This window comes from Zootoca vivipara, chromosome 16, assembly GCF_963506605.1.
Source record: "Zootoca vivipara chromosome 16, rZooViv1.1, whole genome shotgun sequence".
In the NCBI taxonomy this organism is placed as follows: Eukaryota; Metazoa; Chordata; class Lepidosauria; order Squamata; family Lacertidae; genus Zootoca; species Zootoca vivipara.
The window spans coordinates 33,319,470-33,343,553 of NC_083291.1; the positions used below are offsets into that span (position 1 = coordinate 33,319,470).

General features: G+C 45.9%; 1 protein-coding gene across 1 annotated transcript in view; it reads right to left on the reverse strand.

Annotated features, from left to right (window-relative positions):
- The window catches only part of NFIX (nuclear factor I X), a 246,160-nt gene extending 222,538 nt beyond the window's left edge, over positions 1-23,622 (reverse strand). Inside the window, 1 exon segment of the mRNA XM_060268739.1 lies at positions 23,604-23,622. The gene's annotated coding sequence lies outside the window, so the exon portion shown is untranslated.
- Between the last annotated feature and the right edge of the window lie 462 nt (positions 23,623-24,084).

The following is a 24,084-nucleotide window of genomic DNA, read 5'->3' on the forward strand; positions in this document are numbered from 1 at the left end:
GCAGCAGAGAGGCCTACCTGTTTCCCCTAGCTCGCTGTGTCAGACTTTCGCCTTTGCTCCTTCCTTCCTAGCTCCATGTCCTGGCCTCCCCTCGATCCCTCTCTGCTTCCCAGTCCACTCTCTACTCTCTGCCCATTCTGTTAGTTCTCTATGGTGCCTCTGTGTGGCCTGCCTCTTAGGCTCTACTGCCTCCCAGGCATCTTCTGACTCAGTCTCCACACTGTCTCAAAAAGCAAAGCAAAACTGGCTTCTCTTCCTAATCTTACTTCTCAAACTGGTTAGAGTAATCCATTAAATTGAAAGGATATTGCTCTTTGGTGGTGTTCCACATAACCCTAACTTCCACTATTCAGAAACAAAGAACACTTTGTGTTCGTTTTATGTGGTAACCCAGTCCGAATCCTTATGGCATGGCTTTGTGGCAGAGGTCTGTCGCACCCCCTAGTGCAGAAGAGACAGTGTGCAAAGGAGGAAGAGGAGCAGAAGGGTCCTGGTCTCTCCGTGAACGTATGAAATTCACTCACACACCACGCCAATCTGGAAAAATAAACCCCTCAATATGGCTGTGTGCTGTGACCTATCTATGCCCGGACATTTCAGTGATTTCAGTAAATTTCAGGCACGTGGCAACCCTACCTTAGGTAGCTTCCTACACTGGTGGAAATATTCAAAGCACAATGCAAGCAGAACCACAACGGAATTCAAATAACCATCAAATGTGCTAAATTTGAGCAGTCGGAATCTGGAGACAATGTTCTCACTGATTCTGTGGGCTTTCCAGGCAAAGCCTTAATGGGCGATAAGCTGAAAGCAACAAATGAATAAACCAAACTGAGCAGCTGAAGTAGCAGCGAAGCAACCAAATAAAGCGAAAGAAACAATGAAATGCAAATTCTCATGCAGGGATTGTGTCACAGGTCAGTCCTTTTGACAACTATATTTATTATTATTTCAGGTCACACACCCAGCGAGTTCTACCGTATAGATAGAAGAGATTCCACAGCTCCTAAATACCCACCGCCTTTGCCACTTCCATTAAGGAGAAAAAGATTTACAAACTCGCTACAGCCATAAAGGCAACCCTTTTGACAACCCTCACTTCACGGCAAGTGAAACTATCTGGAGACAAAGTCAGTAGCATAGGAAGATGGGGCGGTGGGGGCGCGCCACCCCAGGCAGCGCGATCCCAGGGGCGCCATCGCGGCTGCCCACCCCTGCCCGCACTGGGCACCCCACCCCCAAAACCCGCACCCTGCCCCTGTGCGCTGGGTGCTCCGCCCCCAAGACGTGTGCCCTGCCCCTGCGCGCGCTGCGCCACGTTCCCGGGGGGCAATGCGCCTGCTCTCCACCCCCGGTGGTGGAGCATGAAGCTCCAGCCACTGGACGAAGTGCATAAGAACTGCCAGACTTCCTCAGACCTGGAGTTATTTTGCACAATTCTATTTTATTTGAAAAAAAAATTATTGAAATTCACAGAACCATTGAATATGAAATATTATTATTATTTTATTAATTTTCTCAAACTGGTTAGAGTAATCCATTCTCCTTGAAAGGATACTGCTCTTCAGCGGTGTTCGACAGAAACTGTTTTATTGCAACTGCTACACAACAGATTTGGGAAACCTATACAGTCATACCTCGGTTTAAGTACGTTTCGGTTTGAGTGCTTTCAGTTTAAGTACTCTGCGGACCCGTCTGGAACGGATTAATCCACTTTCCATTACTTTCAATGGGAAAGTTCGCTTCAGGTTAAGTATGCTTCAGATTAAGTATGGACTTTCAGAACCAATTACACTCATACTTCGGGTTAAGTACGCTTCAGGTTGAGTACTCCGCGGACCCGTCTGGGACAGATTAATCCACTTTCCATTACTTTCAGTGGGAAAGTTCGCTTCAGGTTAAGTACGGACTTCCAGAACCAATTACTCATACTTCGGGTTAAGTACGCTTCAGGTTGAGTACTCCGCGGACCCGCCTGGAACGGATTAATCCACTTTCCATTACTTTCAGTGGGAAAGTTCGCTTCAGGTTAAGTACGCTTCAGGTTAAGTACGGACTTCCAGAACCAATTGTGTACTTAAACCGAGGTACCACTGTATGTTAAACCACAACTCCCATCATCCCTGACCACTGGCCATGCTGGCTAAGACTGAAGAGAACCGGAGTTGGACAACATGGAAAGCTGCAGGTTCCCCTTCCCTGCTGCTCAAGACACGTGCAGCACATCCGTAAGTTTCAGAAGAACTCTCGGAGCATCCCTAATGCAGCAAAGGAGGTATATAAACATTATGTGGATCACGAATAATAACCTAGACTGATGAGGCAACGCATCTGGCTAGCAGCCAAGCACATACTCTCAGGGCAATCTAGTTGCAGGTTAGATCACCAGCATCTAGTCCAAATTAATCCTATTATCAATGAACTGTGACTCCTATGAGCCCTTCATATATCCAGCACAGTACAGTCCCTTCTGAAGCGTAATGCTAATCCACTGTGGGATATAATCCACCTCACCTGTTTCTACCTCCCATCAAAGTCCCGCGTCGTGATGAGTAGCTAGAGTACAGCCAGTTCCCATATGTGCAAACACCACTGTCAGTATATTGTGAATTTGGAAAACTGATAAATGTTTGTGTTTACAAAAGGGGGAATTATGCAATTTAAAAAGATAATCCAAGATATATCTATAATGTTCCACACAATGTTATACCCAAATTTACTACTCACAGAAACAAAGGAAGAATAGACTTTAAACTGTATCTATTTCCTGACTTTACATCATCATTAATGATTTTCCAGCACAGGGCCGGCTCATCGTAGACCCCCGGTGGCGCAGGGCACCATGGTGCCGGCCCGCCAGGAGGGTGCTGCGAGCTGCGCCCGCCCGCTGGCCGGCCAGCCGGTCCGCTGCGCAGCTGCGCGCGGCGCCCACCTGCCCACCACGCTGGGAAACGGGGCGGGAGGGCGCCGGAGAGATCGCGCTGTGTCTGCCCGCCCGCCCGCCGCGCAGCAGCGCCGCGCCCACCCGCCCACCACGTTGGGAAACAGGGTGGAAGGGCGCCGGAGAGATCCGGCGCACCATGGCGACAGGGGCGCTTAAGACGGCGCTGTTCCAGCATATCCTTCTCAACCCGATCCCTACTTTCCACAGCCCCATTCTTATATGGCTTCCCCATTAAAGCAGTTAATTTTACTAATTCCAAGGGTCTCCAGGTTTTTTCTCAAGGGCTCCTCCTACATGCTTACGCTTCTGTGATGAACTATCCCTTCCTCTTGCATTTGTCTTGTCTCATTTCCCTTCCCCACTTGGATAGATGTCCGATGTAGCTCAAAGACTGGAGGAATATTCAGCAAATATTATAATAACAGCCAGAGAATAGCTAGTAAGCACTTGACAGAAAAAGTTGCAGCGGAGAATCTCGAGACGCAAATGTGTTTCAGCTCTATATCATAATAATACAGGGCTCACACTTTTGGGGCTATTCTGGATAGCAGCCATCCATAGCATAGGCCTCTTCACCACTGTGCCAATCTGCAACACGTCATATACAAGGCTGCCTCTGAAGGCGGTTCGCAAACTTCAGCTGGTGCAGAATTCGGCAGCCAGGTTGCTCCCTGGGGCAAAGACGGTTTGAGCATATTACACCAAACCTGGCGCGACTGCACTGGCTGCCAATTCGTGTCTGGGCCCAATTCAAAATGCTGCTTTTGAACTATAAAGCCTTAAATGGCTCAGGGCTGCAATACCTCAAGGACTGTCTCTTTCCATATGAACCTACCCGGAACCCGAGATCATCTTCTGAGGCCATTCTTTGTGTGCCTCCTTCATGAGAGGTGGCAACACGAGAACGGGCCTTTTCTGCAGTGGCTCCCTGTTTGTGGAATGCTCTCCTCGGGGCCTCTTCATTACATATCTTAGACACAAGGCAAAAATGTTTCTCCATAACCAGGCCTTTAACCAATTAACATTCAACAGCCTTTAAAATGTGTTTGTGGGAGAGGAGTTGTTGGTTTTGTTTTGCGCTCACATTTGGTAGTCTTAGGCTGTGAACTGTGACCTTTGGATGAAGGATGGTATACAAATTTAATAAATAAATAGTAATAATAAATCCTATTTTCAGTGCAAAACCAGAAACTGATCCAAATGCTAATAGGAACATTTGAGATTTATCTTTCTTCTTCTTCTTTGCTTGACTGGTTCCAGACTCTAGACACGTGATAATCCAGAAAAAGCCAAATTAATTGACCCAATCTGATTGAAACATGATCGTGATGGAAGACAGCATCCCCACCCTAGCTTATCTTGGCTGTTGCCACCAAAAAGAAAGAATGTTTCATTCTGGGGGAAAAAGAATGTTTCATTCTGGAAAATGTTTGGGATGAGACATTATGGGTCTAGAGAGAAACAGAGTTACACATTTGTCGCCTGCCTGCAGCAAACTTTCTATTCTCTGGACATTGTGGCATCCCACAAAGGGCGTCCTTGCATTTTGTCAAGGAACATCTGAAGGTGCAACTCTGACACTGAGCATGATAAAAGTTTGCATTTTGTCCAAGATCTCATGGCAGCCGTGGAGTCACATTAAAACTAGATTCTCCGCCCCATAAAGCAGTGTGTGGGGTGGGCTGGCGGCTCATAAAGCCCACATCTACTACTCAGCGTTTGAAATTTGCCAAGTGCGTTTTGCACCTGGCTATTGCCCACTTGCGACCAAGTGAAGATGCCCGGGCACCAGGATGGCGCCTGACGTCTCCACCATCCGGAGGTGCATGCTTGAAGATCCTTGGACCTTGACTGTTTTCACACACTAGCAACACATCCCGTAGAATTCCATCCGTTCTATTTTATTTGCACAATCAGAATGAATTTCGGGAATGTATTGAATACAGGAATGTATCGGAATGTATCAAAAACTGCGACTTTATTTTTTATGTCCTCCTCCACAGTCTGAAATTCAATTGTGCCACATCCTGAGCACATATACCTTCCCCCCCCCACACACTTTGACACCACCTGTCAGGAAAATAGTGATGGGGTGACGCAACAGATCCCTCTGTGTGACGCAAAAAGCGGACACCGCAGGGCTGGTGATATTCTGCTGAAAAGAGGGGGGAGAAAAACTCCATCTCCCGGCACACACATACGTGGACGCCTCTTGCATTATGGAATGCATCACTGCTGTTTCAAATGTTAAAAGACAGCATCAATTCACAAGTTTATAGTATATCACTTGGCACCAAAAGAGGATTGTGTGCCTGCCAGACTCTATACGGGAGTGAAAAGGGAACCTGGAATCAGACTCATCCCACGGCCAACATATGGAAAATATTTCAGCCCTCCTCTCTCCCTCTGCACCCCTTTCCAAATATATATATGTTGAAAAAGAAAAAGAAAGAAGGCTTTTACGTGCAAGACAGAGGAAGTGGGGGAATAATCCCAGGATATGGTGTGGAATGGCCAGACAAAGAAAGCCTAGCCAGTTTTTGCAAATGGACCTCCTCCAGTGGCTTAATGGAAGGTTGAGGCCTACTGCTGTCAGACTAAGGGCAAAAGTCTGAGTGAAACCACCAGGATAAGAACCCAGCTGCACACTCAGAAGCCAGCCCAAAGGCATACTCCCCAACATTTCTCCAATGAAAATAGGGACGTCCCATTCCATAATGATAATTTTACTATTTATGCACAATACATATTATGGGGTTGCCCCAGCCACTCTGAGCAGCTTCCAACATATATAAAAACATAGGAAAACATTAAACATTTTTTTAAAAAAAAACCTCCCCTATATATATAGGATTGCCTTCAGATGGCTGGATTACTCCATACCCTCCAACATTCATCCAATGAAATTAGAGATGTCCTAAGGACAAGCGGGACATTCCAGGATCAAATCAGAAACCGGGACGGCTTCTCTAAATCAGGGACGCCCCTGGAAAATAGGGACACTGGGAGGGTCTGCAAAGGGTGGGAACCAGCTGAACCACACAAGCAGACCTGGTGGCACAGAATGTGAGAGAGATGCATCCAGGGGAATGGGAGACATTAATGAGACTTGCTGTTCTAGAAAGTTGCATCCTTTATCTAATGGCTGGTGTTTCAGATTGCAAAGGGCAGGCAATAGGTGCAACAAAATGTATTGGGACACCTCTGTGTCGGAGAGTGAAGAGATGGGGCACCCCCAGGACTATTTCCGTGGATGGGATTCAGCCCCGTGTCAACAAATTCGCATTTGGGGCTCTCGCACAGCAAGCCATCTTCTCAAAACAGCAAAGAAAAAAAATCTGAAAAAGGGACTTGATGGGGAATTGATGCACTAGAAAGTGTGGCGTGACAACTTCTTGATGTTACGTCATATAACCTCCCCACCATCATGTCATCTCCTAACCAATATCAATAAATGGTGGACATCAAACAACCACCCCAAAAACCCTGCACAAATACATTAGAATGAATCCTCAATAAACTAATCATCTGGAAGTGACTACAGTATTCATTACTATCCCTGAGTATGAGTGAAAGATAAGCAAGCAGGTGGTCCATGGGTGGGGAGTGGGCTAGGGAGCTCCCTTGTGTTGTACCATTTGCCATAAACACTGCATACTCCAGAAGGTAGAGGAGATCAGGGGTGGGTAGTGGGGTGCAGAGTTTTGGTTACATTGTGATGGGTTCCTGGCTTATGGTCACAGGTTAGCTGGACAGCCATGAGTTATTTCTAAGGGACCTTCAGATTTTTATTTTTCAGGCATCCTGCTGTTCAGTGCCTGTTTTGCTTTCAAAATTTAGAAATGTAAATTTCTAAAAGCATCCACAACTTTTCATCATTCTTTTTTATCCATTACTACTGCTACTAGAAGGGATGCGGGTAGCGCTGTGGGTTAAACCACAGAGCCTAGGGCAGGCATCCCCAAACTTTGGCCCTCCAGATGTTTTGGACTACAATTCCCATCATCCCTGACCACTGGCCCTCTTAGCTAGGGATCATGGGAGTTGTAGGCCAAAACATCTGGAGGGCCGCAGTTTGGGGATGCCTACCCTAGGGCTTGCCGATCAGAAGGTCGGCGGTTTGAATCCTTGCGACGGGGTGAGCTCTTGTTGTTCGGTCCCTGCGCCTGCCAACCAAGCAGTCTGAAAGCACCTCAAAGTGCAAGTAGATAAATAGGTACCGCTCCAGCGGGAAGGTAAACAGCGTTTCCATGCGCTGTTCTGGTTTGCCAGAAGCAGCTTTGTCATGCTGGCCACATGACCTGGAAGCCAGGGCAGTCTCGAGCAGGTCGGGTGCCCTGGCGCTGAGGGGCAGAGATCGCTCTGGCTCCCCCGCCCTCGCAGGGCGCAGCATGGCTTCCACGCGGCTTCGCCGTGCAGCACCCCGCCTACCGGCCTGGCCCTGCCAGAAGCTGTACACCAGTTCCCTCGGCCAGTAAAGTGAGATGAGCGCCGCAACCTCAGAGTCATCCGCAACTGGACCTAACGGTCAGGGGTCCCTTTACCTTTACTGCTACTAGAGTGCAAGGGTGGTACCATCAAAATGAAGTAGATGGTCCAGGGCAGCTTTATATCTGGTGAGTGATTTTCAGCGTGCCTGTCCAAAAGCTTTATAACCTTGGCGTAGCCCCCCTAAAAAAGCTCAACAACTTTGACCTTTGCCCTGGTCCCCTAAAAAAAGGTCAACAACTTAGAACTCCCCCATCCCAAAATGGGTAGATCACTGCCATTTTTTTTCCTGGGAGTAGATCACAGTCTCTTGGGAGTTGGATGTCCGTGTGCATCGTTCAGACTAAAGAGCAAGGGTGGACTCTGAGCATTCATAGGGCAAGAGGAAAACATCATTGGTTCCTTGTGTCACCCGACACACTCCTGAGGCTCTCAGACACCAGGACTCAATCCCTCCTTCTGACTCAGCAGCAGTGCCTGAGAGCAATGGATGCCAGGCTTAAGACACACTACTTTGTTTGGCCAACTATCCCAAAGCCACTTGCACCAAGGACTAGGTTCTGACGGCCAGGATCCCTGATCTGAGACGAAGGATGAGACAAACTGTCAGAAAAAACAGTAAGCTATGGAACTCACTCCCAGAGGAGGTAGTGATTGCCACCAACTTGGATGGTTTTAAGAGAGGGTTAAATGATTTCATGGAGGAAAAGGCTTTTATCTGCCCTGGATCTCATGTCAACAAGTTATATAGCATTAAGGAAGGTGGGACTTTTTCACTTTCTCCAGACATGCATAGTTTTATAAATTTCCGTAGTGTCACCTCTTACACACCTTTTCTCAAAATTAAAAAGTCCCAAAATGCTGCAAACTTTCCTCACAGGAAAGTTGCTTCATCCCCCTTGATCATCTTGGTTGCCCTTTTATGAACCTTTTCCTACTCTACAATATCCTTTTTGAGTAAGGCAACCAGAGCTGTACACAGTATTCAAATGCAGTCAAATGATAGATTTGTATAATGACATTATTATATCGGCAGTTTTATTTTCAATCACTTTCCTAATGGTCTCTATCGCGGCCTTTTTCACGATGCACTGCGTCAACATCGTCACCAAGCTATCCACTACAATCCCAAAGTCTCATTCCCAGTCATTCACTGCCAGTTTAGACCCTATCAGCGTATATGTGAAAGGAACCCCCCCCACACACACATGTATCATTTTGAATTGCATTTCTCATTTTTACTGCCCTCTGGAGTATTTGCCATTTTACTGCCCTATTCATTCACTCTGGTATTTTTGGAGCTCTTCGCAATCTATTTTCGTTTTAACAACCCTGAAAAATTTAGTATCATCAGCAAATTTGGTCACTTCACTTCTCACCCATAACTCTAGATTGTTTATGTAGAAGTTTTAAAGCACAAGTGCCAATACCTATCGCAGTGCAACTCTGCTTTCTGCATCCCTCCATTCAGAAAACTGCCCATTATTTCCTGCTACTTAACCAGTTCCTGATCCACAAGAAGACCTCTCCTATTATTCCATGACTGCTGACCTTGGGGGGTGGGTGGGTTGGTGAGGTACTGTGTTAAAGGCTTTTTGAAAGTCCAACTACACTATGTCAACCAGATCACCTCTATCTATATGCTTGTTGACAGTCTCAAAGAACTCTAGCAAGTTAGTGAGACAAGACTTTCCCTTACGGAAGCCATACTTGCTCAGCTTCAGCAAGGCTTGTTCTTCTATATGCTATATTAGTTTATCTTTCATCATACTTTCCACTGGGTTTCATGGGACAGACTTTAAGTTAACCAGCCTGTAATTTCCAGGACACCCCAGGCTTCCTTTTTATAAGTTGGTGCTACATGGGCTACTTTCCAGTCCTCGGGTACAGAGGCTGATCTGAGGGACAAATGGCATGTTTTTGTTAAACAATCAACAATTTCACCTCTGCATTATTTGAGAACTCTTGGGTGATTTCCATCTGGACATGGCGACTTCTCAGTTTTTATTTTGTCTGTTTACTCTATTAGGTTTAGAATTTTATCACCACTATCTGCCTTAGTTCCTCAGACTCCCTTCCTTCAAAAGTTAGTTCAGGCATAGGGATCTGCCCTATATATTCTTCTGTGAAGACAGATGCAAATAATTCATTCAGGTTCCCTGCAACCCCCTTACCCTCCTTTAGCATACTTTTGACTCCCTTGTCATCTGAGTCCAACCACCTCCACACACCATCTCCTGCTATTAATGTATTTAAGGATTTTTTTTGTTGGTGGTGGTGGTCTTTTTGTTTTAGCCATGTGCTCCTGAAATTATTTTTTAGTATCTCTTATTACCTGCTTGCTCTTATTTTGCCACAGTTTGTGTTCCTTTTTGTTCTCCTCCTTTGGACACAACCAGTGGCATAGCATGGGTTGCTGGTACCCGGGACAGGGCAAATGTTGTGCCCCCCTGGCGGATTGGACAGTTGGGGTGGAAATGAGTGCTGGGGGGGGGCATGCGGAGTCCACAAGGCACATGGCTGCCAGCGCTGCTGCAGATCTCCGCTTTGCAGCTCCATCACCTCACAGCTCAGCAGGCCCAGGGGCAGGGGCAGGGCAGGTGGATGTTGCTCCTGGTTGTGCCCCTTTCAGAAATTTGCACCCGAGGCCACTGCCCCCTGGCCCTCCCCCACACACTATGCCACTGGGCTCCACTTCTATTTTTTTGAAGGAAGCTTTCTTCCCTCTAATGGAATCTTTGCTGGTTAGTCTTCTATGATTCCACATATGCAAAATTTAGCATAGGTCTGGTACAAAATTTTGATTCCTTGATCTGCGTTTGCCTGCTCGTTAAAAAAAAAAAGTTTCTAGTCCTTGTGGCTATGGATATATGGCAAAAAATAATAATAATGCAGGCCATGCCCGCTGAATTCAACAGGGTCCAGTGGATGGAACCCAGCAAGAGCAGAAACTTCAAATACTAGGCAGAAAGTCAGGCATGCAAATTAGAAACGATTATGCAAAAATGAGTATATTTATACAAGCTTAATTATTTTATTTAGTTGGAGAAACATCACTGGCCTTATAGCCAAGACCTGCAAATTAATTCCTAGAGACATTCCCACCCGCTGATATCCCAAGCAAGACAGGAGATAATATATTGATTCAGATTTTATTTTTTTCCTGGAGGGTAAGATTGGGATTGCCTTGGTTTGAATATTTTTGAACTGTTTAGGGTTGTGGTTATATGGAGTGCTGTGCAAAGCAGAACCCCATTTCAATGCAACCATAAATCACTGGGTTTCCCGAGAAGTGACCCTGGAACACTTACTTCTAAATAATAACATACAGGTTAAGTACACTTTATATGACTAAAAATCCATGCACATGATTTGCAATGCTGCTTACTTGCTGCGAATTAATTAAATTAATTTTAAAAGGCGATAAAGTTACAATTTGTATAATTCACTTTCTAGAAGAGTTAAAGCCAGGTATTTGGATTCTGATTTTTAAGATGTTGAGCAGTCAAGATCCAGCCAGTTGAACATTTTTAAGACTTGCCAGTTTCAATAGGAAAGTTATCAGCACTTAATTAAACCCCTATAGAAGCCCATGAGACCTAAAAGCAGTGATGTTTGACTGAATTGTGCCCAATATATTTTTCTTTTTTGTTTTCAGCCTAATCACTGATAAAACCCAATTTTAAAAGAAACACTTTTTTAAAAATTGCGAATAAGGTCTCAGATGGTTGGAAGTGGTATTATTTTGGTTGTATAATTAAACTCTATATTTATAATTAAATGATAATTAGTTAGCATACTAGCTTCTGAAAGACCTCTCCCCCGTCCCAGTGTCTGCTAGTTTTCTGAGGATCAGAAAATCAGATTTTGTTAACGTCACTTGCATGTGAAAACTTCAGCCCGTGACCCATCATTGTACCTTATTTATTTAAGGCCTAGATTTGCAAGCATAACCTCCCATTGCTAAGGGGGCCCTTGTGGCTGAACCCTGTGGAAATCCAGTTCCACCCCTCTCCTTGCACCTCAGGCCGACATCTCCTATTCACCTGCTTCTGACTTGCAGGACAGAACAGAAGCAACCGCCCATCCATGAAGCAAAACTACAGCGCTCTCAAAAGTGAGAAATCTAGCTATTATTGAGTTTCATTCGCTATGTGGCAACTGACCTCTTTAAGGCCCTTCTCATCCACATACTTTCGGAACAATACTTGCCAATTGTCTTTGAAAGAACTGGTCTGTTGAAACTGCTCTCTTTCCTCCGCTCTACCTCATGACCAGCAGTTCCTAGTTCCAAAAATATTTTAAAAGGAACAACCAAGGATTTCATCTTCGAGCTGATATTTACAAGCAGGGTTTGGAAATAGCTCGGCGCTCTTGCACTGGACGTTAAATTCCATTCTCAACAAGCAAGGCAGGGGGAGGGAGTCCGAACAATGCCAGGTCCATGGCACAGGTTAAGGGCTTTTCACTCATATTATGGTGGTTACATATTTTTAGCCCCAGCTCAAGCCTTACAGACAGTGGCACTCAAGACCCTACTTAGGACTCACCCCCCCCCAAATCTTTCTAGGAGTTCACACAAAATAAACAGCGCTTTTCTATGGAGTTTGCACAATAGTTGCCCATCTCAGACAATACTTTGCTATGCACAACTGCTAACTAGCTCGCTTCTCTAGCTATCTGGGACTTTGCTGCTCTCATTGCAGCAGGATTGCTTTACCCGTCTTCTGCCCCAAAAATAAAATAAAATGCAAGCATTTTGTCCTCTTCAAATTCTTTATCAAGAAAGCCTCCAGCCACTACTACAGAATTCAGCTGAGATATTTCTTTTATTACGGGCTTTTCAGCATTTCAACCTTGTTATTTGTTGACTTTCTGCTTGCCTTCACTCCCAAAATTATTAAATGAGTTTTCATAAGGGGAAAAAGGTGTAAAATGGGTTTTTTTAAAAAAAATCTTACCATACTATTCCCTAGGATGTTCCCCCTTTCCTGCTTGAAATGAATGCAAACTGTGGAAAGAGCATAATATGCTCTTGCCAAGCTCCCAATCATTTGCACAAGGCTGGCGCAAGAGAACTTCCTAGTGGATTGTGCTCTTAGAGTCTTTGTCATCTTTTTTCTGGTCCCTGGGTCTTTTAGAAACCCTGAGCGCAGGCACTTATTTTCTCTGTGACTGCAAAACTTTTCTTTTGTTTTTTTTTTTGGACATGATAATTCCAAACAGAAAAATGCTTGGCAACTGATAATAATCCGTATAAGATGGAAATGAAAGGGTGAGAACTGAGGGTGTCAAAGCTATGGCATTAGCTGTAAAAGCAAACAAAAAATATCTGCATAAAACTCGAAATTCTGCTGGGGGCGGGGGAGAGAAACCAGTTACTGAAAACAAGGGAAATCTATTTGCATCATTTTAAATGCGAAAATTTAAAAGGTGGAGAAATCGTTACAGGTAATCAAGTGCCACTTTATAAGCCAACCATGGAAATGATTAAAACACAGTTGTCAAGCATTAAAATATTTTATACATGCATATGTTTCAGTTGTATATCTGGTATATATGAAAAGGCTAAATCCTGAACTTTATTCACATTCACAAAACATTATTAGCCAGGTAAGACCTGTCTCAGATATTGGCATTTTCTCTCCTGCAAAGCAGATATACAAACTTGCACCTGCCATGAATCAGACCCTATGATTCATAACTTGGATTTAGTTAAAAAAAGAAATGCAAAATCTACCACCTTTTCTTACCAGAGACAAGAGAGTCCTCTTTCCCGGGCAGACTCCACCAGCACACTGTTCTGGTTCAAAAACAAAGCCTGGATCTGCTGGAAGCGGTTTCTATCCAGAAGCTGCTACGCAAAAAGTGGCTGGTATTCTCCAAACTGCTGGTTGCTAAAATATTGCCAAGTGGTGGGGAGGGGGGGGGTAATTTTTCACAATGCTAAATGTCTCTGAAAAGTCCTTTGAGGTGTCTTATATTCAGCAAGCAAAAGCAGAAACCTCATGAAATTCTGTTCTGAAAATGCATAGGCAAACACACAAGCTGGATAGTTTTATAGGAGCCAAACAAATATTTCAGACATAATTTTCACTCCAGAACAACTGGTTTCCTTCTTGTGCAACCTTCCTCCCACCCCCAACCCCAGCATACTGGTACAATCCTTTTGTTGAATCTAACTAAATAGCAAGCCTCCATACTAGATTTGGAATTGGAGGTTAGCTTGATTTCTCTCGCTAAATTTAAAAAATGTGCATCATTTTTTTTATTTCCACTTGTTAGTTAATTCAAATCTGCAAATATAAAAGTAATAGTTGATTGAAAACAGTGAATAGAGCTCAAAAATAAAATACGTAGCAAATAGGGTCAGTAAGTAAGGATATTGCCAGGGAGCAATTCCCACCTCCCCCACAAAAAAACCCCCTTCTACTAGTCTGATTAAAAACCATTCAAGGGGTTTCTCAAAGAGATAGCAAGAATTCTGAGCAAGCTGGTGATGTACAATGACACGTAACTTCATATGAGAGAAAATAGTATTTTGTAGACCTAATAAGCCAGGGGTCAGCAAACCTTTTCAGCAGGGGGGTTGGTCCACTGTCCCTCAGACCTTGTGGGGGGGGCGGACTATTTTTTTGGGGGGGGGATAAATGAATTCCTATGTCCCACAAATAACCCAGAGATGCATTTTAAATAAAAGGACACATTCTACTCATGTAAAATCACGCTGACACCCCAACCATCCGTGGGCCGGATTTAGAAGGCGATTGGGCCGGATCCGGCCCTTGGGCCTTAGTTTGCCTACCCATGTAATAAGCCTTACTAATCAATTTGCTTGTTGACCATAGGTCTCTTCTCTTGGTCTCGTCCTCCCCATTCCCACATTTACAGGCCTCAGATTAGGAGCAGATAAAACTGCAGGCAGGAAGGCAGTGACCATGCAAAGGGAAAAATGGGGAGCACAAGAACTGGAAAAATAACCATGCTGGCCTCAAACAGCAAAAAAAGCAAATGTGGATTCACTTGCATTGATTTGTTGCCCCTCTCAACTTGCAGGAACTATCCATTCCTTCAAACGGGCAAAATTTGATATGGCGCGTGGTGGCTGGAATGCTAGGTATTAAGGAAGCCATGGAAAGGGCTGTTATATTATGCCATCTAAGTGGGGAAACGTGATTTGGAGTGTGGACACTCAAGAGCCAAAATGATAGGAGGGCTTTTGTGGTTGGAATTTGGCAGGAACGCTACTGGGAGAGTCGGCTATACTATATCCGAATTGGAATAAAGGAAAGGACTCAAACGAATAGGTGGAAGCAGACGGCGAAAAGGTTTTAACAAATTTCTACCTTTCCAAAAATAAAGTTGCTGTTGTTGTTGTTGCTGCTGCTATATATGTCATGTTTTATTATTATTTATGGCTGAGAGGGATAAAAATCCGAATGTATACAGTAATAGCAAAATATAAATAAATGAATAGTATAAGGCATTGCTCTTTCTCCCTCTCTCTTTCAAGGCAATCACACGGGTAACGTGGAGATTCAAATCCATTTCAGTGACTGAGAGTACAGTTTTCTGGACGGCTTCCCCTTCATTTTATTTTTCATAACATTTAGGGTTTTTAAAAAAATATTTATACCTTATCTTTCTGGCAGACATCAGGTCTCCAAGGCAGGATTCAAGAAACACGGGGCCTTTAAAAAGGGCAGGCACTGATGTCCAGAAAAAGTACTGTGTGCCAGTGACTGCTCTTTGAAGCGTCTACAGAGACCCCACAAAGAAAATGTTCTTGTTCCTCACACACTGGCATACTGGGCAGGCTATGGGTCCTGGGTTTTCCTAGCAACACCAGTGGCGACCAGTGACCAAAACAGTTTTGTGGAGGCGGGGAGCCAATGGTATTAACTGTCATTTCCCCCCATTAGGTAATTGTAAGACTGGATATATTTTTAATGAAATACTTTTTTTTTTTGCTTTTACAAATACAAAGTATAAACAAAGTAACAAACTAATATTTACATATCTGTATATAGAGATTCTCATCCCCCCCCAATGGAGTCTCAGTTTAAACACCTACAACTGCATATTCATCCAGACTCCAAATTTTATATCAAACCTTATCATCCATAATAATTTTTTTACACTACAAGTGAATCAAAATCCTGCTCTTGTTTCCATACAGTGGTCACCTAAATAACTTATTTTTTTTCCATTCTTTAATTAAGTTTTTGTCCTCTTGGTTTCTGAGTTTTCCAATCAGTTTTGCCATTTCTGCATAGTCCATCAGCTTGGTTTGACATTCTTCTCTGGTAGGGACTTTTGTCATTTTTAAGACTGGATTTAATGGTCATAGTGCCCTTCTTCTTTAGAAGATCCTGTCTGTCACTTCTTTCCCTACTACAAAATGTGCTAAGCAAGCCGGTTCCCTCCTGCTCATTCTGCTGAGTGGGACACTGGACCTCTGTCCCAAAGTCTTGTTCATGTGGGTCACAGCCCATAAACAATCAGTTCTGTGTACAAGACTGTGATCATCTGCGTGGTTACTTGATTATTGCAGCATGAACCTTTGTGGGCAATGGTCTGCTTCATTAAGATGCAGGACACAGACACAGGAAAGATTATGGCTCCTGCCCCAACCACCCTGGACAAAAATTTTTCGGGGGGGGGGGGATTGTAAGATACTGCTTATCTCATTGTTATTGGGGGGGGGCACAGAGGAGTGCCTACACTCAAATTTTAAACTACAGGTAGATTAATAGTTTGATTAACAGGAAAGTCTGTGTCATTTCATTTCATAGGGTTAAACTCCATAACCATGGCGCTATATTCTTCTGGCTCTTCATTAAACCCAAGCTCTTGCCTTCTCACTTGTCATAATGCAAATCTTTTGTTCTCATCTTTCTTATTTGCACTAATATGATTCAAAGGTCTCTCTCTCTCTCTCTCTCTCTCTCTCTTTGTGTGTGTGTGTGTGTGTGTGTGTGTGTGTGTGTGTGTGTGTGTGTGTACAAATACACACATATACAGAGTGTTGCCCTAAACACTTTATGTGAAGAGAAGGTGACCAGGGTCCCCTTATTACAGGCCCACTTATTGCAAGTTGTGAGTATATTGGATCAGATGGCTTGGCTGGATCAGGTAAACTTAGGCTGTCTCTCTTTCCCTACATATCGTGGACTGCCAATGCTCAACTGAGTTTCCAAGGGCAAGCCTTCAATTCTCCCACCGTCCCACCACTTTTAAAAAATGAAATAAAATCAAACCAGTAGCTTTTCTTTTTCTTCTTTGGAATTTCATTTAAAGCCCTGATCTACTTTGAAATGTCCTCTTAGCTGCACACTTTTTGTAGTTCAATTCAGACTATGGCAACACTTTTAAACTTTGCTCTATTCAAAAGCACTAATTCTTGCCAAAGGGTGAAGGGGGGGGGAGAAAGGTGTCCTGTTTTGCTTGTGTGGCTTTAGGCGCCTCGCTGAGAAGGCTCCTGTCAAAATTAATTGGGGGTCCCTGGAAATGGGTAAGGGAAAGCTGAGGAAGGGAGGGAGCAAAATATTTGGCCTGTCCTTTCTTTAGATTTGGATTCCGCTCCCATTTTGTCAAGCAGCCCAGATCCACATGGATACACACAAACACACACACGCATGCATGCATGTATCTGAGGTGGAGCGAGATTTGTTCAAGGCAGAACTGAATTCAAAGTTTCCAATTTTAGAATGAGAATTTTTGGCTTAAGAGAGATTGTGCACTGACTCAAGCCCACCTTTTCCCGGCACTCGCCATGAAATTTACTCCTTTCCAAGTCAAACTCTGCACACCCATTCTCAGCACACATGTGTCATTCGGGTTGCAATCCTGTGCACATTGACACAAGAGAAAGCCTCATGAAACATCATAGGATTTAGTTCTGAGTATGCATGCAGAAGAGCGATGTTGAACAGCTATAGTTCAACTTAGTGCACACTATAGTGCACACTTACTCACACTGTGGGCCTCCCCTGGGGAAAGTGATCATTAGCCACAACTCTGAGCCCTGAGCAACGTTCACCCATTTGCTTGCCCTCAGCACCACGGGGACTTACTTCCAAACCAACCAACAGGCTGAAACAAGCACCCTGCAGAGACAAGTAACCAGGTGCAGGATAAAGATCAGAAAACTGCCAACAACTCAGGCCAGCCTCTGCTGCTCCGCTTCTGTTTCACTACAAGTAGGTTCCACAGGAGAGCATATATAGGGACTACTTATAACAGAGAAGCTAGTCAGGACCTCAGTGAAAGCATGTTCATTTGAGGGTTTCAGGAATCAGGACACAGCCTGCAATCAAAACCACTGAGCCTAGGGCTTGCTGATCAGAAGGTCGGCGGTTCGAATCCCTGCGAGGGGGCGAGCTCCCGTTGCTTGGTCCCAGCTCCTGCCAACCTAGCAGTTCGAAAGCACGTCAAAATGCAAGTAGATAAATAGGAACCGCTACAGCGGGAAGCTAAACGGCGTTTCCATGTGCTGCTCTGGTTTGCCAGAAGCAGCTTTGTCATGCTGGCCACATGACCTGGAAGCTATACGCCGGCTCCCTCGGCCAATAATGCGAGATGAGCGCGGGAGCTTGGTATCTCAGTCGTAATCACACACAGGGCCAGAGTAGATACGTACTATGCTGGAGAGGTGTGAACAACCTCCATTTTTGAGGGGAAAGGTGTGTTATGTTCTTTAACTAAAAGGCAACCACTGGAGTTTACCAGTTCAAATGGAGAAACTTAACTCTCTTCCCCTCCGGCCATTTTTCTGATGGGAATTGCCCTCCCTAAGCTGCTTTATTCCAGCAGAGAAAAGGATATGGGGATCCCATATCTTTCCCCTGTGGGTGGAAAAGCAGCTGGAGGAAGCAAACACCAGGGGGGAACTGGCAGAAAGGGGTAGGGTTCAGAGGCTGCTGCTCCTCTGCTCATGACAGCAGCCTCCGGAGCTGTTTTCCAGTTTAAGAAAGGATCGGGAGAATGTCTGTGACTCCTGCATAGTGTCCATTTTGGCCCTTCCTAGAGAGCACATTCCACTGATTTCAGTCCAACTTACTTTCCAACCCAAGTATGCTTTGGTCTACAGTGGCATGCAATCGAGAAATGAACAGAACGGCTTTGCAAACCTGAGCTTGGTGTCAACTCTGCAGTGCCACAGTCATCTTCTCATATATTTCATCCTGTGGAGAACAAACATGCAACCTATAGCATAGCACACATCAGCCCAAGACATTTGTCTCCTAAGGAGTGGCACTGCATAATACCAAAAAGTGCCCTCCAGGATCCTCTTCAATGGCACAGAAGGGCTTTGGGTTTTTTTTGTGTGTGTGTGTATGGCCAGCCTCTCCGAAACTTTCTAAGGGCTCATAAAGCTAACAGTCCTTGTAACATACATACATCATACATACATCTAAACAACCCCACCACTCCCCCAATTCTGAGTGAGATGGAAGTCAGCTGAAATTCCTTCTAGGGCTGTGTTTACTGAGAACTCGCTGCATTTCCAATGCTGGCTTTTAAATCCGCACCCACACATTAGCCACAATGCATATGTATCCTACCTATACTATGCTATCAAATACTACTGTTTGATGCATTGTTTCTCAAACCAGCTTCACATCAGTTGTAATCCTTACACCATGCCTAATTCATTTCTAACCAAGGTAAAGGTAAAGGGTAAAGGGGGCCCTGACCATCAGGTCCAGTCGTGTCCGACTCTGGGGTTGCGGCGCTCATCTCGCTCTATAGACCGAGGGAGCCGGCGTTTGTCCGCAGACAGCTTCCAGGTCATGTGGCCAGCATGACAAAGCCGCTTCTGGCGAACCAGAGCAGCGCACGGAAACGCCGTTTACCTTCCCGCCGGAGCGGTCCCTATTTATCTACTTGCACTTTGATGTGCTTTCGAACTGCTAGGTGGGCAGGAGCTGGGACCGAGCAACAGGAGCTCACTCCATCACAGGGATTCGAACCGCTGACCTTCTGATCAGCAAGCCCTAGACTCTGTAGTTTAACCCACAGCGCCACCTGGGTCCTGGTACAAACACCTTTGCTTGGGGTAAAGACATCCCCACTCTGTTCAGCATCCTCAGGTGTGCACACAAACAAAAATGAATCTGACACAAATGAAGCTGTGCTGATGTGAACATTTGGGGAGAAAGGGTTGTTAAACACGAGGGGGACACCTTCACTGAGCTCTAAGGTGGTAATGTGAATTCCACCCTAGAATTCTTTGAGAGTTGCATCCAAACCTTATTCATTCCTTTGGTGAATGAATTTGGAGCACAGATGGGAAACTTAAGGACATGAGGGTTGCTCTTCTCCCCGCCCCCCCCCTTTGGCATTGGCTTAGAGATGATGATAGGACAGGACACACATGCATAATAAAACTGATTAGCCGGAGTGACATCTGAATTTTTTCCTGACATTCTGTTAAACCAAAGAGCTGTTTCCTTGAGGTTAAAGGGTTGTAGGACACATTGCAGATTTCATACAAGTAGTTTATTCCAAAATTAGAAACCCAACTAAACTGCGAGTCTGCTGTCGTTTCGCATTCACTGACACCAATCAAAATGACTCAGTGTCTACCATTTTTGCACCAACTGGTGTGGAGCTTCAAACAAGCCCTTCTGCAATTCACACATTGTAGGCCAGTTGTACTGTGTTTTGCTGGCTTTCTACCACCAAAGTCAACAGCAGATGTGGCAACGCATTTGCTAGCAGATAGGCCTGTGTGACTTAACTATCGATCTACTTCCACCAACAAACACTAATTAATGGATGGTGATGGCGATAATGACGAGGATTCTGTCCCAAACAGATACATGCAAAAGGTCAGGTCATTGCTATGTGGCTGTTATTAATAATAATCATTATGCCCACACCTAGAGTGACGCCCAGAAGCCAACCAGTACCTCAGGTAGCTAAGATTCCTAGGAGGCTGGGAGAGGAAAATGGCCAAATGAGTCTCTTGCCCAACTACAAACAAAATGTTCCCAGCAGGAAGCCACCAGCTTTGTTCCACAGGTAGAATCAGAGGTGCCATGATTTATTCGCCATTCAGGTGACCATCTCTCTACTCCCGGACTGCTTGGTTTCTGTGAAGTGCCTTTTAACCCCCTTCCTAAAATACTAAATGCTTAGAATGAAGAAAGTGTCCACAGCCTTACAGTCGTTCTCCTTTATGTTGAAACTGGACATTTTGCCACAACATTTCTCTCTCTTGTTTGCAAAATGGAGGCCGCTGTTTGTTGAATGGATGGACACATCAGCCATCATTCCAACATCCCTGACAAGCAACAATCCTCCCTGAGAACAAAAGCCCAAGGAGTTTCAATAGGGTTTATACTCCCAGACAAAACATGATGAAGGCTGCAACCCTAAACACACTTACCTAGGAATAAGCTCAAGGGGGCTTCCTTCTGAGTAGACATGTACTGTACACAATTGCACTGTAAAACCACCATCGTAAGGTACACTCCCCTTCAGTTTGTCCTACAACCTAACAGAGCACTACCCAAAAACTAAAGAATGCATTGGTCCTGCATCTGTTAATGTGATAGAAGTGCACACTTGCAAGGAGGCACAGAAAGTCACTTGCTGCCTACCTGCACAAAGTCAGCCCAATTGTTGCTGTGTACTGTAATTGGGGGGGGGGAGGAATCCTCCAGCAGTACAGTTTGGTAGATATTATATTTTTGATATAAAAGTCTTTTGAGTATGGGTGGATGGGGGAAAGGCTATTCAGTGTATAACTTGCCTTACTTCAGGAAAAAAGCAAGGCAAGGCTGCTGCATTAGACAGCCCTTCTTCTGCTCTTTCTGCTGAGTGAGAGTCCTGGACTTGCCCACCCCCAAAGCCTTGCCCTGGAGGTACCACTGACTTTGATCTCTCAATAATTTAGCAAACCTCTTGGAATTTATTTATTTATTAGATATAACCTTTTAAAAATAAAGTAAAACTGAAATAACTGCAGTTCAGCTGTCAGGCCTTTGTTGGTACAATCCCCTTCACACGCAAACACTGCAGAGTCTCGCGTGCAAAAGCTGACCCGGCCTACACTGTCTCGTGAAAATCTCCCGTTCCCAGGAAGGAAAGAAAGCTATATTTAATTCAGCTGCTGCAATGATCAAACGCTTTGGGCTGCATCTCCTTCGTAGTCCTGACTGCCTTACCGGAATAAAAAACGTTAAAGCAGAAGGGAAATAAAAAAAGGAGATGCACCAAAAAAGTTACCCCAAAAAGTTACCGGGTTGCTTTAAAGAGAGTCTAAAAAGAACCTCAAGCAGCTGCTTTTAGAGGCAGATTCCTTCTTCCTCCACTCAAATACAGCTCCCCCATAACAGTTTTTTAAAAACACCTTGTGCAATAAAAATAAAATCCATTTCTGCAGATCCGAAGGCGCTGGCATTCAACCAGCAGAACAAAGCAAAACTTTTGTTTGCGCAAGGAAAGGGAAAGTGCGGCGCTCTCCAGACGTTTGCGCAGGGCTAGCCGTGTCGGGAAGTTCTCCTGCGCCAGCTTTTGCGATGGCTCCCGTTCCTTGCGCAGGAAAACTTCCCAGCAGACCGGGTCCTTGGCGGTCCTTCCCGCTATCCGGGGCCTGCCGTCGAGCGCACTCCGAGGCGCGCACCCTTTTCGCCTCCTAAGGGCTGCCACCGCAGTGCCCACATGGAACGCCGCAGGGGTCCCTCTCCTCCCCCGCTCCCATTTTAAAGGCGCCGTTACTTTTTCGTTCAGGGTAGAGACAAGCGCAAATAGTCTGAAATAAAACCTTGGAATCGCCCCAAGAGACGGTTCTGGACTTTATCTCCTCACCGCTTCGTGAGGCCTTTTGCGCTGCTTGGAGCTTTTCTGTTCTGGCACAGAGGAAAAGAAGCGCGGGGGGAGGGGAGGTGGGGACTAGAGAGAGCGATCGGCTTCCAAGAAGATCCCCAAAGATCGCTTTGGCCCGCCACGGCATCAGTTTCGGGAGCAAGGGCCGGTATCTAAGTTCGAGGAGTCTTGGTGGCTACAAGCACGTCACTGCCTTGTTTAAATGGGCTGGGGGCATTTAAGATGGCTAAGCAGTTCCACCAACAAGTTGAGGAAACACGGTCTGCGCTGGAGCCTCGTTCACACGTGCGCACTGAAGGGAGCCATGGCGGGTTCGCGGCAGTACCTGCGCTCACGCTCATCCCCCGGTGCCCCGCTGCTCCTCTCCTCTCCCGTCTCTCCCTCACCCTTTTCTTTCCCCGACGTCCGAAGTATCGACTGTAAGCTCCTCTGGGCAGCGACCTCTTTTTATGCCGCTCGCGGCTAAAGCACCGCGCGGCACGAAATAATAACAATAAATAAATGTAACGGCGACCACAACGGCAACCTAAGAAAGCTCCCGCAAGGACTTTCCTCCGAGATCTTCCTACCAGGGAAGGAGAGGGCTTTTGGCCTCTCTCGCTCTGGGTGACCCTCTTCCCCCAATTTTGGGTAAGATAATGGCGGGTGCGGATCCCTTGCGAAAACTGACAAAAGGCGGCGATTGTTAAAGACACGATTTGTACAGAACGGGGGGAGGAGAGGAAAAGAAAAGCCGGGGGGGGCACCTGTGGACCTGCTTGACCCGACACCGATTCAAAAAGGCGCGGGTGCTTGGGGAGGGGGACCTCTAGGTTTGGTTCTTCTCTCTGCGTCTTTCCTGTCGCCATTGGGGAACATAAGTCCAGGGAGAGGAAGGGGGACCCTCCGGGACCCCCACCCCCAATTTGCTTTGTTCGCAGAGAAAGCAGCAGCGCCTTCGACCCGGTCGTGACCTTCGCCTATCCTTACTATCCCCGCCGCCACCTCCCTCTTCGCGCGCCTCCAGGGTTAGCCACACCCCGACCCGAAGGAGGCTTTGATTTTCGCCTGTTACTTTGCAAAGTCGAAGCCCCCTGGGTAGAGGCGGCGGCGGCCGGGCTCTGGCAGGCCGAGCACAAAGGCGGGATTGTGCGCCGCTGCTTCGGAGGGAAAGTATTAATCAGAGAGGAAATTATTGATTTCCACGGCACGTACCATGACGGTGGAGAGAATTTGGCCAAACATCAGAATCCCATATATATATATATTTATCCTCAGACAAAAATAAAAAAAATAAAAAAGCCAAGCACCACCAAGAGCAGGCAGGAGGACAGCGCAATCTCTCTCCACAAACCCTTCGACTTCTTGCTGCTGCTGCTGCTGCTGCAGTTGAGCAGGCGGCGGCGGAGGAGGCGCAAAGTGTGGCTCTTCGGCGAAGGCCCGAAGCAGACGAGCGGTGGGCTGCAAAGTCCGGCGCGGCGCAGGCGGGGAGCGACCCGCCCAAAGGGACGAGCGTTCGCACGGCACCGGGCAAGCGAGGAAACCGCGCTGGCCGCGCCTGGGCTCGCCGATCTTCCCAACCCCGCTTGGATCGTGTTTTACTCGCGCGGCTGCTTGAGTCGGAAGGAAATTGGCCTCCCAAAATTGGAGAAATGCCACTTTCTGTGCCGCCCGATTTGCAACACTTCCAAGCTGGAGCGGTGCACTTTAGCGGAAGGGAGGGTGGCAGAGCGAGGGAGAGAAACCGTGCACGCGAGGGGGGAGACAGAAGTGGCGGGGTGGGGAAGGGGGAGAGAGAGATAGAGACCGAGCAAGCGGAGCCGCGCCGTGAGTTG